This window comes from Castor canadensis, chromosome 15 (genome assembly GCF_047511655.1).
Source record: "Castor canadensis chromosome 15, mCasCan1.hap1v2, whole genome shotgun sequence".
Lineage (NCBI taxonomy): Eukaryota > Metazoa > Chordata > Mammalia > Rodentia > Castoridae > Castor > Castor canadensis.
The window spans coordinates 6,092,744-6,108,255 of NC_133400.1; the positions used below are offsets into that span (position 1 = coordinate 6,092,744).

Here is a 15,512-nt window from a genome sequence, read left to right on the forward strand (position 1 = left end):
CCCCCTCCTATGGGAACAATCCCTTCTCCCCACCAATTGTCCTCAATACTCACCCACTGAACTCCAACAGGCCTCTGAGCAAGGGTATCACCTTGACAATAGGGAATGGTGGATAATTCCTGAGGACAAGCTATTTCTTCCACAAAATAGCCAACGGAAGGTCCTCAAAACCTAACACCAATCCTATCACTTAGGGAGTCATAAGACTCTCTTGCTGGCTAGTCAATTACTTGAAGGGATAAAACTCAAAGATACCCTCCAAGATATTATCAGAGGATGTGAAATTTACCAGCACAACAATCCCCACAAGTCTTCCCTGCCTGTCCCTGGGGCCCAGAGACAAGGCACATATCCTGGCAACTTGACTTCACTCACCTGCCAGGAGGCCCAACCTCTAGATTACTCCTGGTTTTGGTAGACACACTTACTGTGTGTCTTCTACTTACTGGATTGGTAGAAGCATTCCTCTGTTCCTCTGAAAAGACCCAGGAGGTAATTAAGGTCCTAATTAATGAGATTATCCCTAGATTTGGACTCCCCTGGACTCTCCCAGAGTGACACTGGGAGAGCCAAAGTCACCCAGGGGATCTCTGAGTCTTTGGAAATCAAATACCACCTCCACTGTGCCTGGAAACCCCAATCCTGTGGTAAGGTGGAACAGACCAATGGACTGTCTAAGTTGGCTCAAGAAACACACCTCCCCTGGCCAAGGCTGTTACCAGTGGCCCTGACCCGACTCAGAAACACCCCAAATTCAATTGGTCTGACACCATTTGAGGAACTATATGGGAGACCATTTCTTTGAAGTGGTCTCCTCCTGGAAACCAAGACTTCCAATTTGGTGTCACACACCACCCAGCTAGCCAAATTCCAACAGATTCTTTCTGAGCTGGGACAAGAAGAATCAAAGGGAGACTATTCCCCACCATTTTGCCCAGGTGATGTGGTCTTAGTTAAACTTCCTCATGCCTCTCATGGCCTCCCTGAATCTCCTTGTGGGGGGGGGCTGTACCCGGTCCTGTTTTCTACCCCACAGGAATGAAGGTTGCTGGACTGGATTCCTGGATTCCCGAGCAAAACACTGGACACCGAAGCCTGATGAGCCCACCCCAAGCCACACTCAGCTCTGCTAGCCTACTCCTGTGAGCCAGTGGAAGACCTCAAACTCCTCTTCAAAAGAACCACATCGGACACGTAACCTATGTTCTCTCTCTCTCTCTTTTTGTGGGTTGTTTACATTCTTGTTCCTCTTATCTTGAGTGCTGATTTGTGGGCGACCTCTCCCCAAGTGGACATGGCTCCATACCTTCTCCTGTGTGCCCTGTTCCTCGTGCTCCACTTACTGTCATAATCTGTGCTTTACTCTGCCCTGTAACAATGGATTCCTATCCCCTTTGTAGATGCAGGGTATATCGCCACCCCCTTGGAATAATTGACTTGATTTATGTGCCAAACAAGGACCCACTTTCTGCCTCCACAAGGGACAAACCTACATAATGGGACCACGCTGGGACCCCTGAAATATCTGTTATCCAGCCATGCCTCCTAGAGATTCACTTTCAACTCCCATCCCTCTCCCTCCATGTATGACCCTCCCTTCTCTAGTTACAGCCATACCTCTTGATAACCTGCCTCCAGCCCCTGTAAACCCACCACTGCCACAGTGTCCCTGCACCTCTGTCTATCCCCATATGCCACAAAGATGTTACAGAACAGAGTCCTTTCCTGTTATGCAAACGGGAGAAAATATTCAATTGGAAATTTAACAACTGAAAGCTATTGGGGTTGTGCAGATCCAGTTTGCCCTATGGTGATAGGCCCTGTCTGCTGGGTGTCTAACCCAAACGACCAGCTTAAAAGCCTCCTTCAACCCAATAGGATTTGTGAATTAGACCCCCAGATATACAGACTACTTAATTCTACCCATCATCTCCTAAATGATACAAATCCCTCTTTACCCAAGAACTACTGGCTATGCCTTTCCCCAAGTCTCTCACAGGTATTGGCTACTCCCATAGACTCACTTGGAACTTCACCAGGTAAAATATTGGGCCTTCTCCTAATATTGCCAAAGTAAAACTGACCCATAATCCATCCAGTCTCCCAATGCCTCCAAAGCCTACATGGGTCAAGGCCACTGGGGAAAATTCCTAAAGAGCTTTGTGTTAAAATAACACTGTCAACTGATCTAACATTTTGTCCTCAGTGTTCACCCTTTCCTGGAATTTATTTTGTTTGTGGAACCACAGTCTATGCTTGCCTGCCTCCCAATTGGAGGGGAAATCTGCACTCTAGCCCTTCTAACCCCACAAATCAATATTATCCCTAACAACCAATCTCTCCTTATTCTTCTAGCAACCTACACTTGATCAAAGAGGGCCATTCAAGTTATTCCTCTACTAGTAGCCATGGGGATCATCGCTGGAATAGGTGCTGGCATGGGGGGATCTCCTCGTCAGTCCATACTAATCAAAAATTATCAAAAGAACTTTCTGATGACATAGAACAAGTTACACAGTCCTTGAAGGCTTTACAAGACCAAGTAGAGTCACTTGCGTAGTAGTGCTCCAAAATAGGCAAGCACTTGACCTAGTAACTGCTGAAAAGGGTGGACCATGCCTCTTCCTTGACAAAGAGTGTTGCTTTTATACTAACAAATCTGGGGAGGTCAGAGATACGGCCTGACAATTAAGAGAATGCATTACAAAAAGGAGACAGGAATTAGCCAATTTGTGGTCCCTCTGGGACAACATATGGAACTGGGCTCCCTAGGTATTACCTCTAGCTGGCCCCCTCTTTATGCTTCTTCTGGCACTCCTATTTGGGCCTTGTATACTAAATGCTCTTTCCAAGTTTATACCTCAACAGGTGCAAAGATAAAATTCCAGCTCTTAGTTTAGTAATACTCACCTCTGCCAATGCATGACCCCTCTGTCCAGTTCTATCAGAGCCCCCTGGAGACCACAAGGGTCAACCCCTGAGAAAAGTGCCCATGCACCTCACCTCCTCCTTCCACCCCACTGCCAGCAGGAATCAGCCAGATGAGATGCTACCCCTTTTCCCTCATCTCAGAGGGAGAACTTGTTGGGTCTGGGGGATCAGAAGACAAAAATGAGCCAGTCCTCCCATCCCCCATGAGAGCACTTGAGCCCTACATCCTGCAAAGGGACATGTGGCTTCCCAGTCATGGCCCCCTGGGGATGCCTCAAAAATGCCACAAGGTCAATAAGCAGGAGGCTTTCACAAGACTGTGTATGTGTTCCTGCAGAGATATGTTAAGAGACCACTCCACCCCTGACTCCTGACTCCCCTCCCCAACAAAAAAGGGCCAAATTAAAATAAATAAATAAATAAAACCTTTGTAAACGACAGGGAGCCACCGATTTTCTGCAATCCCCGTCCATCCCTAGGGCAGTTTTTCATTTCTCTCTAATAAATCCTACTTTGTGTGCTGACCTTGTCTTCTCATGAGTCAGTTGTCTGGCCCATGAAGGCAAGAACTCTCGACACCAGCCTGCGACAAAATGGTGAGGCAGAGACATGAACATTTTGACTCAGTGGTCCAAGTTCTCCCCATCCGTGCACCTCAGGCCTTGCCCTTCCTTTTCCTTGTTGTCTGGAGGCTCTTCGGAGACTCTTTGTGTTCATCTGAATTTGGGGGATGTTGCCATTTTCTGACGGGGAAGTCTGGATTCTGTGACTTTGCATTGGTGACTAGCAGGGAGGGGTGCAGAGAAAACAGGGTGTCTGAGAGCTCTGTTGTGATTTGCTGAAGAATAAACAGTGATAAATCTACCCTGTGCCCCTGAGAGATAATACTGACTAAATGGTCTTTTTAAAAAGGACAAAAGGATGGTTTTGAGGTCGGCTAGAATTAAGGAGAGTTCGGACTTTTTAAGATCACACAGCCTGATTTTAGAAAAAAAATTTCATTAAGACATATTCGTTGTACAAGGGGGGATTCATTGTGACAATTACAAATAGCTTTACATTGTACATTGGTTAGATCTCCCCCACCATCTCTTCCCTCTTCGACCCCCTCCCCCCTCCACTTTATTTTTTGTGGTATTGGGGTTTGAACTCAGGGCCCACACCTTGAGCCACTCTACCAACCCTTTTTTGTTGTCAAGATAGGTTCTCATGAATATTTTGCCCAGGCTGCCTTCGAACCATAATCCTCCTGATCTCTGCCTCAGGAGTAGCTAGGATTACAAGCCTGAGCCACCAGTGCCCAGCTTCCCACCCCACTTAAATCAATTGCTAGAGGTTTCTTTGTTCTGTTTTGTATAGGTATATGAAGTCCATCAACCATATTCTCTCACCTTAATAGATGTACAGCACCCTGCTCCCCTCTCTGATCATCTCTTCTGACTCCAGAGAGCCCCATTTCAATTATAAATCTTTTGTTAAACTAGAGTGGAAATTTCCTCCCTTGTGAATGAACTTGGAATACCTGAGTTTGCATAGGTATATGCATAGGGGAGCCCAGCTCGTCTCCTTGGCTCAAAGGCCATTGGAGATGGGGAGTGACACAGATTTTCTCCATACCCCAAGTTAAGGATGATATAAAAATAACCTAAAATAAAATCCTTCCCTTTCTTTTCCTGTATGTGGTACCTCCATTCCACCTGGCAGAGACCTCACCTGCAATCCCTTTTCTATAATGAAACTCCCGGTTATTTCACTCACCAGAGTGCAAGGACCAAGATCTTCTTGTTAGAGGCATCATTGCCATTAGCAGTTTCTCTAAGAGTGCACCGTGAACTAATGAGATTGTTTTTAGGTCTAATTCTGTGTGTGTCTCTCTTAGTCTGTATGTATGATGATTGATTTAATGAAGGCTAAAATGCTGATGGTTTCTACAATGATCCTGTTAGGGATTTACTCTTACTTCAGCCGTCAAGAAGATCCTCTAGCAAAATAATTTGTAAAGCACAGCATAGTGGCCGGGTGCTGATGGCTCACGTCTATAATCCTAGCTACTCTGAAGGCAGAGATCAGGAGGATCACAGTTCAAAGCTAGGCTGGGCAAATAGTTCATGAGACCCTTTCTTGAAAAAACCCATCACAAAAAAAGAGGGGGTGTTGATGGAGTGACTCAAGGTGAAGGCCCTGAGTTCAGACCCCAGTACCACAAAAAAAAAAACAGGCGTGACTTCATTTTCTCCTGGAATTCCTAGAAATAACTGACAAGTGTGCCTTGGATTGCTTCATTTTTGTATTTTTTAGCTAATTTTATTCATGCTTCAGGTGACTTTGTGGTACTAGGGTTTGAATCAGGGCTTCACACTTGCTAGGTGGGTGCTCTACCACTTAGCCACACCTCCGGCCATTTCTGCTCTGGTCATTTTGGAGACAGGGTCTTGGTTTTTGCCCAGGTCAGCCTGGATCTCAACCCTCCTATTCTATACTTCCTACCTGAGCTGGTATGACAGGCACACACCACCATATTCAGCTTTTTTCCATTGAGATGGGGTCTCTCAAACATTTTTGCTTGGGTGATCCTTCCAATCTCAGCCTCCCAGGTAGCTAGGATGAGAGGCATGAGTTTCCACAACTGGCTTAAGTTAACCTTGTTGGCATGTTAATTAAAAAAGGTTTTACATGTATGTGACCAGATTTAGGATGATTTTTGCACTGCTGTTACAGAGTTCGTGTAGAGGGACTATTACCTCTGTCCCTTTTGCCTTCTTTTTTCCCCCTCTTCTGCGCCTCTCTAAGAAAAGCAGTTATTTAAATTCCTTAACTCAATCAGGTCTAACTAAAATGCAGGCTTTAATTATTAACTTTCAAACACTTGCAATGGAAGAGGGAAAAGAAAGGATCTTAGGGACATGTGATCTTACTCTGTTTTATTCTGTCACAAATCTAATTTGGACTCCCAACTCTCTTTACAATATATTTGACTTTGTTAGCTAAAGATTACTTTCTTTCTGGGTCTTCATTGACAAAGGAGACTAGTAATAACTGTATTTTCACTGGGAAGAAAATAATTTTATCTAATTTTAAATTTTTTCAGAAAGTTATTTTGAAATACAAATTACTAGAGAAAACAAAGAGAAGAACCAGCAAATAAGAACAATATAACAAAGTATGGGAGTATATTTTTGGAGAAGAAAGTTAGAGATCAGAGATGTTTTGGCATGAGAAGTGATTTGTGGAGTAAGGTTTGTCCTAAAGAACTGTTCCAACATAGAAAAGGAAAAGAAAAAGAAGGCAAAACCCAAAAGGCTAAAGAAGAAAGTTTCAAAAGTGTCTGAGTAGGTCTTACAAAGTGGATAAAAGAGTTTATAAAAAGTTTATGGAGCTGATTGAGTTGGCTATAATTTAAGAGTGGCCTGAAATATTTTCTAAGATCAAACATAACGCACTGATGAGAAACTAAAAACTCATTCTCTATGTCTAAAACAATGCTTTCTTTAAAATATCATTCTTCTCTTAGTAACATTTGCAAAAAATATGGTTTAAAGAACAAAACTTTTGTGTTCTATCAAAATAATTGCTCACATTTTCTGCTGATTTTGTCAAACTTTTCACTACACTGAAGTCTTATCTGACTCAGAGTTCATTTCAGTATCTGTTTATGTCAAAGTCTTTTAAATGATCACCTTATAACTGTGGTTAAACAAAAACTATTAATTGAGATAGTTGCACTACAGTTAGCTTCCTGTATCTTTGTCCTAAAAATGTGCAGAGCTGCTTCTGAACTTTATCTAAACATTGTACAAAAGCTTTCGATTAAAGTATAAAGTCTAATTCATGCCAAGTGACCAGTGTTCTTTTTCATACAGTGTGCATCAGACATTTCAATATATAAAATGGTGAATGAAACTTCAGGCATTAGTATTTTTGGTAACTCAAAACCTGGCCTACATCTATTTGTCTTGACCAAATTAGTGTTATTATATGTACGAGAGGCACTCGTGTATCAGGAAAAAGTCTACTGGTGGTCACCAGCACTATCCCCTAAACTTGGAAGAGGTCTAAACCTTTGATGTTTGTCAGTCCTATTATCCAACTGAGCCAAAAGTGAAAACTAAATTAATTTATAAAGGACTTCTGCACAGCTGTGATGCTAATTGTTGCTGGCTCCTTTGTAAATTAAATGTATCTATGTTCCCGCGTATGTAAGTCTTCTAAAATGCAAACCCGAGGAGAGCACGTCACCAAACTGGTGTCTTCCAAATAGAAGGTGTTAGTGGTACCAGTCTTTTGCAGACTTGTGCTCATGCACTCAAGTTTCATGACTATCGACTTTAAGTGAGAATAATTAGACATGCCCCAAAACACAGAACTCCAAGCAGTGCCACTAAGACAATTAAAAGAATCAAACGTTGGTCACCCTGAGAGCACATCTTTAAACAGGAACATTGGACCTTATTTCAACTTTTTCATCTATTCTTAGAAGACTCTTAAAAATTAATGGGGGGTTATTTTCAAAGTAACCTATTATTGACAGAATATTCATATATGTATAAACTACACCATTCTTTTTATTTAGTCACACTGGGGTTTGAACTCAGGGCCTCAAACTTGCTAGGCAGGCACTTAACCACTTGAGCCAAAACCCCATCCTTTCTTTCTTTAGTTATTTTTTTTTTTTTTTTTTTTTTTTTTGTCTTTTCTTTTTTGGTGCTGGGATCGAACCCAGGGCCTCACGCATGCTAGGCAAGCGCTGTACCACCGAGCTACATCCCAGCCCTCTTTAGTTATTTTTCAGGTAAATTTTCATGGTTTTGCTGAAGGCGGGCCTCAGACTGTGATCGTTATACTTATGACCTCCTGCACAGTTGGGACCCCAGGCACCCATGGCCATACCTGGCTTCTGGATTGAGGTAGGGTCTTGCTGACTTGTTTGTCTCCCAGGCTGGCCTCATGCAGTGATCCTCCCCATCTCTGCCTCCTCAGTACTTGGGATTACAGGCATAAGACATCACACCTGGAAAAATTATACCATTCTTTGCACTAAAAATTTAAATACATCTTTGAGGAGATAACAAGGAGAGCTTGATGGTGCTGTCAATCGTAATTATCATAAAATGCTGAATGCACTGGAAATAACAAAACTATTATGTCGATTGCTGACATTTTTTCAAAATTCGAACTATGGCTGTTCTAAGTCTTCTGTCATTCACAGTGTTGTGCATTTGAATCAAGCTCCTGGAAAATGACTCCTGCAGGTATTTATTTGTGAAGTGAATTAGTTTTTCATTAAATGTTTGCTTCTGTTGGTCTTGTTTTGTATTTTCCTTTTTAAAACTTTGTAACTATTGTCTGTTAACATTCTGCAGAAGTACAACTTCTAACAATACAACCTGAGCAGCGTTTGAGATGTAGCATATCACATGTAATACCAACAGAATTAAACCTAAGAGAACACCCCAGGGAAGTCCGATCTAAGAGCCACTTCTTCTCAACCTCTTAGTTGCTTAAATTGGGTCAAAAAAAAATTTATTGGCACACAGCCATAGTTCTCTGTCACTTCCCTCCAATGTGGGATCAGATCTGACCAACTGAGAAAAATCTCTTCCCAACAATGAGGGACAATTAAAAGCAAACCATAGAGATGTCTTCAGGGAGATAAAAGGATGGTGTCAGAATCCAAATGGAGTCATGCTAGATGTGATGACTCACACCTGTAATTCCAGAACTCAGGAGGCTGGAACAGAAGGGTCATGAGTTCAGGGCCAGCCTGGACTACATAATGAGATCTTGTCTCAAAAAAGACAAAACTGGAGTCACTTCCAAAAGTAACCGAAAGCCTGGCAGTTATGGAGACAGGGTTCTTATGGATGGTTATCTGACACTAAAGGATCTTCCAGGCACCTCTGACAGAAGGAAAACTTACACTTTTGGCCAAAGTTTTCTATTTAAGTAGAGACAACAATTACTTTCTACCAATGCTGAGCATATCTTTTTAGTAGTCCAGACTCATGGAGTTATTTTTAAAAAGAAGATCCCCTATGCAATCTATTTAATTGGCTGTCTTCTGTCTTTGGCTCCCTTTCATATTCTGCTTAACAGTAGTGTTTCTACTTTTAGGCTTAAACACTAGGCTCTTTTGATTTATTAATTTGTCACTTTCTCCTGCACTAGTTTATTCCCAACCAGGGAACCTACAAAGCCATATTGGCTGACACCCTTATTCCCCTGAGATTGAGCTATGTTCAAACATAAGGGGGGGAGTATAACAGATACTTACAAACTGCTTTTCTCAAAAGCACTGACTCCTTACTTGGACCTGCAGGGGTAACTAAAAGGCAGGATGAAAGCTTGTAATCCCTGACTCCATTTTGCATCTGTCTTTGCTCTGAGCAGTTTTCTGCAGTCACCTTGCAGCCACCTTGGAATCCAGGTAGGGCAGGACTAATGGATAATATCTTGTGACAAGAATCAAAACTACCCCACAGGCAAAAATGTTTTTCTTATGGTGACCGAGCACTGCCTGACCATCCTGGGATGATGGTCAACCAGACCACACCTGTTACCAGAACTGTTTAATAATTATACATGCCTTTCACCCCTACCCCAATTCTTTCTCTATGTAAACCTAAAGTTCGTGTCTGTACCCCAGAAATGGGCTGAAATGCTTACTCTTCTGCTTTCCAGTGGCATGCCTGTGTCACATAATAAATCCCCTCTCTCTGCCCTTCACCACTACTCATCTCTTTAGTCGGTGTATTGGGGTGAGTGGCTGGTCCTGACATACAGAACCCCTGAAGTTGGACCTCTGACCACTACTTTCAGTCTTTTTCCACTGGATTGTGAATTTTGAGTGTTCAAAAAGGTAGAGAGATGGACAAGACCTCATTTCAGATCCTAGCTTTGCTACTTACCTGGGATGAGCCCATCTGAGGGAACAGCATGTCCAAGGAGCTGGTCTCCTTGTAGGGTTTCTGTGCAAGTAGAAGGCCTCTTGGTCCAGGAGATAATCAGACAATATATTCATTAAATTCACTTTTTTTCCAAGGCTGGTCAGAAGAAGGAAAAAGAAAGAGAGGGGAAAGTTTCCTGGTCTACTTTCCCATCTTTCTGGAGGCCAGAATGTCCACATGAAGAGCAAAGAGGAACATGGCCTCCATAAAGGAGGGGCCTACAGTGGTTACTTTTTCCAGGAGCCAGCCCCCATGAGAATTGCTTCATCTGTTATGTCATTAACCCTGGTCATACCGCCACCAAGGTCATTTCCTGAGCATCAAGGACGTTGCTTGGCACTACACAGAGCCCTGAGAGTGCAGTGTGAGCCTTTTCTTGGTGAACCAAGATGGAGACCTGTGCGTATGGAAGAGCATCCAAACCACCTGGGGTCTGGGAGCCAGCAGGGAAGAAGATGAGTGAGTGGAGGCTCTGAGCTGTTCATTAAGCTGTCTCAGGTGATGCCCCTAGTAGATGGCACAGCTGTGAGGCTGGAACTAAGTGGCTCCAAAATTCATCCCTTTCTGCTGTGCAAGATGACCACTCTCACCTGGGGAATTCAACTGCATGCCCAGCCATTTTTGCTTACTTGGACATTCACTCATGCATGCTTACATTTGTTCAATACCTATTGCTGAGTGTCTGCTGCCAGGGGTTGTGTATTAGAGAGCTGAGTGAGATAGTCAAGGCAGTCCCGTGGGATGTGGGATACTGACGCTTACTAGGTAGTTACATACATGATTTCAAAGTGCAGGAAGCTCTATAAATTTAATAAACAGGATATGAAAGTTGGGAAAACAGCTGGAGACTTAAATCATGGGGATAAAGAAAAACCTGTTTGAGACAGTAATGCTTAAGCCAGCAGTTTTCAACTAGTAGTGGTTTGGGGACATTTTGGCATTGTCCAGAGACCTTTTTGGTCATCCCCACTGGAATGTGGTAGTGGGGTGCTATTGGCTTTCAATTAGTAGAGGTGAAGAAGGCTGCTAAACGTTCTACAATGCACAGAACAACCCCAACAGTGAAGAATTTTCCAGCCCAAAATGTCAGTGGTGCCAAGATTGAGAAAACCTGATTTAGACAAAGATATGAAGGTGAAGAAGTCGGCCCTATAAAGGGTGGGGAAAGCATTCCAGGTGAAAGGGACAGCATACACAGGGGCTTTAAAGCTAGTGCTTCAAGCTAATAAGGCAAGGAGAAGGGTGTGAAATGAGGGGTTGAGATCTTGCAGGCCTTCTGGTCTTGGGAAGAATTGTAGGTTCTCTACTCTCGACAGTGGAATGTCACTGAAGGGTCTTAAGCCACAATAGACACTTTGGATGTTCTATAGGGAATGGATTAAATGGCCAAAAGTGGAATCCCAGAGTGGCCAGGGAGTAGCCTTAGGATAAATGAGGCCAGGTCTGACTAGATGGGAGGCAGGAGAGATGGAAACAGAGGACTCACTCAGATACAGTCTAAAAGTAACAGTTGTAACCATTACTGGGAATAAACCGGAAACAGGAATTAAAGGAAACTCTTGAGATTCTGGTCCCTATAGGGTGTTGAGTGGTACAGCTTACCAAGATGAGGAACCCTAAGCAAGAACCAGATAGGAAAGGATCTCAAACCAAGAACTCAGCCTCAGACATGTAAAGGCTAGGATATCCAGCAGAACTGGATCCACATAGTGTTGGCGAAAAGATTAGCTTTACAAGGTTTTGAACAATGGTTTATTCTAAGTTAGGATCACACATTAGTGTTCCCTTGTATGAGGGCTTTCCAAAGAAACACCAATGCTCAAGCACATCTTAGATCCAGTGCTCGAGCTCCAGAAGTGGGTGCCCAAGCATCAGCGTGTGAATCTAATGCATGGTGGTGGCTGACTTTCAGCGGACCTATGGTCTATCCCAAGATGGAGAACTCTGTATGCATGGCAGCCCCATAGTAGGCTAAGGAGTTCACCTTTGTGTATTACCCAGGAGCTCTCTCTATTTTGTGGCTGTTTAAAAATTCTGTCTCTGTTCATTGGTTGGTTGAATTTTGTCAAAATAACAACTGCTTATAGTCTTGGGTGTTCTTGTGTTACCTGCAATTCCACACTTTTTGTTCTGAGACTCCCTTGTTTATTAAAATGCCAGTCTCCTGATGAAATCCCAGGGTTGCTTCCTCACTGTAATCCTTTGAGGAACAGAATATTTGCATTTTCCTTTGTGAAGTTTCTTTCCAAACAACTCTCAGCTCCCTCTTCCACTATGCACTCAAAGCAGAAGATGCACTCAAACCTGGCCTATTCTTCAAGATCCAGGTCAACCTCCATTTCCTTTCATTATTATTGGGTTCCCACCAGGTGACTTGCTTTGTATCTGATACTTGGGGTTTACCACAATCCGTGTGAAGTCATAGCCCCTGGTCTAGGGAACTCATACCATAGGACAAGGTGTCTCAACCTCAGAGCTACTTACAACTGAGGTCAGGTAATTCTTCGTGGTGGGAACTGCCCTGTGTGCATGTCCCCCTGCCCCCCAGTTGTGACAGCTAAAATTTTCTCCAGACATTGTCAAATATGGGAAAAAACCTGGCCCCAGTGCTCAAGAGGAAAGAGGACAGTAAGAAAACACTCACAGAGAATGTTGATAAAGGTGATGAAAGAAGCATGAACAGCAAAATAAGAGCTCCACGTGAGTGAAATTACCTGTTCCAGCTCGGAAAAGAGCTCGTATTATTTCTGTCCTGATGCTTTCTCTGATGACTTTATCCTCTTTTGTCTCATCTGATTTCCTAAGCAGCTAAGTAGAGTACTAACTATCTAGCGTGCACTCTTTCACTCTATTCTCACAACTGTCTCCCACCACAATTGCCGCCACAAACCATTGATAAGTAAATCGCCTTTCTAACCAATAGCTTTTGTTGCAGAATTTAGTAGAACAAAAGCTGAGACACCAAGGTTTCTACTTTTTCTCCTATTTCATCATTTGTCAGAATCCTTTTCTCATTGTCAACGTCAAAATACCCCAAAATTTCTCCCTTCCCCAAAAGTTCTTCTTTTGACCTTGTTGTTGCCTAGAGCCAATTTCTCATCTTGCTCTTGAGGCAGGCTAGGCTTAGAGAAAGTTCAGGACTCTTAGGACATGTATGACAGTATTGTGTTTCAGGTTGAACATTCTTCTCTTTCTTTGAGCCTTCTTTTCCATTGCAAATGTGTGTAGGTTATTCACACCCTGGCTGGGGACAACTCACACCACCTCCACCTGGCCCAGGGACCACCCATGCCCCTCCCACTCACGATTGTTAGTGGTTAGGAATTACCAGCTTCTTCGTTCTGATAGGTTAGTGTGAGTTTTAAAAGCTGGGGGGAGGGAGGGAAATGACAACGGCTCTCTGCTTCCAGTTTCCACCTGGTCCCACCATGTCCTTTTGGAATTCCCTTCCCTAACTGTTAATAAACTCCATTACACCCATGTGTCCTTCCACTAGGAACACAAAGAATTTGGAAATTTTCTGATCAGAAACTGCTCACCAGCCTATAATACTCCTTTCTTTTCCCCCATTGTGTTCAAAACTTCAGAGCTTCCCACTATCAGCATCAACCCACTGGCTTTGTCTGGGAGCTCCTTCCCTACCCTCTATTAAAACAGTTCTCTCTCATCAGCACCCCCAAGGCACGGAATCCATAGGTCTTCTCTCATCCTGTTCAATCTTTCCTACAAGTCAGATGTTGTTTATAACTCTCCCCCTTGGAACATTAGACCACCCTTCCATCCTTTATCCTGTAGACACTGGTGGAAGCCAGTGCCCAGTTCCTTGTCCTAATCTCTCTCTACACTCTTCTATCAGGTGTCTTATCAGCTTCCAGAGTTTTATTTGTCCTATTTGGAAAACTAACCCAATTTTACCTCCAGTCTCAAGCTTTTTCTTGAATTTTACCCTCTCCAATTTCACCTGGACATTTCTACCTGGATTTAGCCTGTTGAATTCAGCTCATCTCAAACAAAAGTGTTGTCTTTTTCTCAAAATCAGCTCCTTCCTCTCAGTCTCTCAAGAGCTACTGTTCCTCTTAGTAATAATAACCATTCTCTGATCCTAGGAATCATTGTCCATATCCTCTCTCCCTTCTATTTTTCTCTTTATCATCTTTTATCTCATCTGATTTCCTACAGTGTTAGGTAGAACTGTAGTACTGGGGATTGAACCCAGGGCCTTGTGCATGTTAGGCAAGCACTCTATAACTGGAGCTATGCTCAGTCCCATTGTGCTTGTTTTTGAGATAGGGTCCCACTTCATTTACCCAGGCTGCTCTTGGACTTTCCGTCCTCCAGCCTTTGTCTCCTGAATAGCTGGAATTATAGGCATGAGCCACTACACTCAGCCACATTCCTCTCTTGAAATATTCACTCTTTAGACACTGATTTACACTTGGAACACACTGCCTTTCTCAAGAAGCTACAGTCTACCTGGCAAGCCAGACAGTCAAGAGAGGAATTACTGGGGACATTGATGAGGGCTCTGCTGGGCAAATCCAATGTACAGTAGACCCTCCTCTTCCCTGCCTGCCTCTAGCGAACCAGCAATTGAGTAGGGTTAATTGCTCATTACCAGCTCGTTGGACCTAGGCAGAGAAGCAGAGGAGAGTTTATGATTAAGCCATCACATCCATATGATCAAAAGTTCATGAATCTTCCATCAGGAAATCCCTCCAATTGATTGCTTACTCTCCCAACTCATGTCCCCTATCCAGTCTCCTATGTAGTCTTACCTCCTCTCATTTCTGCCCTCTTCTCAATTGTCATGTGTTACATTGCCTTGTAATGTCCTGTTTCTTATCCATCTCCACCACTGTCTTCAAGTTTCTTAGATGTAAAGAATGTGTGCCATGTGCCAGTACCTGGCCCAGAGCACTCAGTAAACATTCATGAAATTATGAACAGATTCCAGCTCCCTTTGCTCACTATCAACCAGAGTTCTTTTTTTAAACCCTCCTTGTTCTTCCCAAAACTTCACCACAACAGTGCACCAGGTAGATTCTGTAGTAATAACCTAGAGTAGCCAAGTAACAAGCCCAGAGCACAGCCGGGAGGATTTGGAAACCGTGATTGATGGTCATGAGTGATGGGAACGTACCCTACACAGGGCACTCTGGCCTCTCACTGGATTGTGCTGGTTCCGATAATGGAGGGAGAGTCAGAGGCACACCTGGATGTTCTATCCTCAGTGTACTCTGGTACCATTAAGGTAAGCTATGCTGGGGGGGTGCAGCTGTCCTTCCATTGCTGAAAGCTGGCTTGGCCATAGGATCCTAGGTCTGAATGTAGAAGCCAAAGATTGTTGGGTCAGCTTTGCAGGTGTTATTGTCCTGTACCCTCCAAGGGGAGCAGACTTGCATCTGCCTGGCTGCACTGCCTGTATCTCCATGAACTAAAAGAGAGATAGGGCGACCTGCACTTGGATCCCAGCACCACCACTTACTTGTTATGTGACCTCTTTATGTAAACTCTGGGAAGCCTGAATTTCTTCATCTTTGAGTGGAATTAATTAATAAAGAAATCATCTCATTGATGTCTTGATCAAGATCATTTTAGAATATGGCTATACTTCTTCATTTGCTCTTCTTCTTATAT

The 15,512-nt window shown here is 43.3% G+C and overlaps 1 protein-coding gene across 4 annotated transcripts in view; it reads right to left on the reverse strand.

Moving 5' to 3' along the window:
• Hsd17b2 (hydroxysteroid 17-beta dehydrogenase 2) overlaps positions 1–15,512 on the reverse strand; it is a 103,917-nt gene that overhangs the window by 77,033 nt on the left and 11,372 nt on the right. The window contains exons 2-3 of one of the 4 annotated variants that reach the window (XM_074055583.1): positions 9,837–9,971; positions 7,819–7,939 (exon numbers count right to left, since the gene is read on the reverse strand). The exons of 2 other annotated variants lie outside the window; for them this stretch is intronic. The gene's annotated coding sequence lies outside the window, so the exon portion shown is untranslated. The remainder of the gene's footprint in view (positions 1–7,818; positions 7,940–9,836; positions 9,972–15,512) is intronic. One more of the 4 variants, XM_074055584.1, reaches the window with a different exon arrangement.